A 686-nucleotide genomic window follows, 5' to 3' on the forward strand; every position below is an offset into this window, starting at 1 on the left:
ACATTCACTCAGAGAAAACAACGTTTGGGTGGTGGTTTGTAGGGCATACTAAACTGTAGTTTGGAAGAAGTACGAGAGTCCTATATAGGAACACTTACATTCACGCAGAGAAAGCACTTATGGCGTCAGGTTTTGTAGGCATGCTAAACTGCAGTTTGGAAGAAGTTGGAGAACCTTATACAGGAAAGATTACCGTCACCTAGGGAAAGCAACTCTCGGGAGATTTTTTTGTACACATGCTAAACTCTAATTTGGATGAAGTGTGAGAGTCAAACATGGGACCGCTTACATTCCCTCAGAGAAACAACACTGGGGTGGTTTTTGTAGGCATACTAAATAGTTTGGAAGAAGTACGAGAATGATATTTGGGAACGCTTACATTCACACAGAGAAAGCAACTACGGGGTGGTGTTTTGTAAGCATGCTATAGTTTGGAAGAAGTTCTAAACCTGAACAGTCACTTAGAGAAAGCAACTCTTGGTGGGTGATTTTTAGGTCTGCTAAATTGTATTTTGAAAGAAGTACCAGAGTCATATATACTAATGCTTACATTCATGCAAAGAAAAAACCATGGGGTGATGTTTTGTGGGCATGTTAACCTGTAGTTTGGAAGAAGTTGGAGAGTCTTATTTAGGAAAGCTTACAGTCACCTAGAGAAAGCAACTCTCGGGTGAGCCTTTCTTGGC

This window comes from Eulemur rufifrons, unplaced genomic scaffold (assembly GCF_041146395.1).
Source record: "Eulemur rufifrons isolate Redbay unplaced genomic scaffold, OSU_ERuf_1 scaffold_97, whole genome shotgun sequence".
In the NCBI taxonomy this organism is placed as follows: Eukaryota; Metazoa; Chordata; class Mammalia; order Primates; family Lemuridae; genus Eulemur; species Eulemur rufifrons.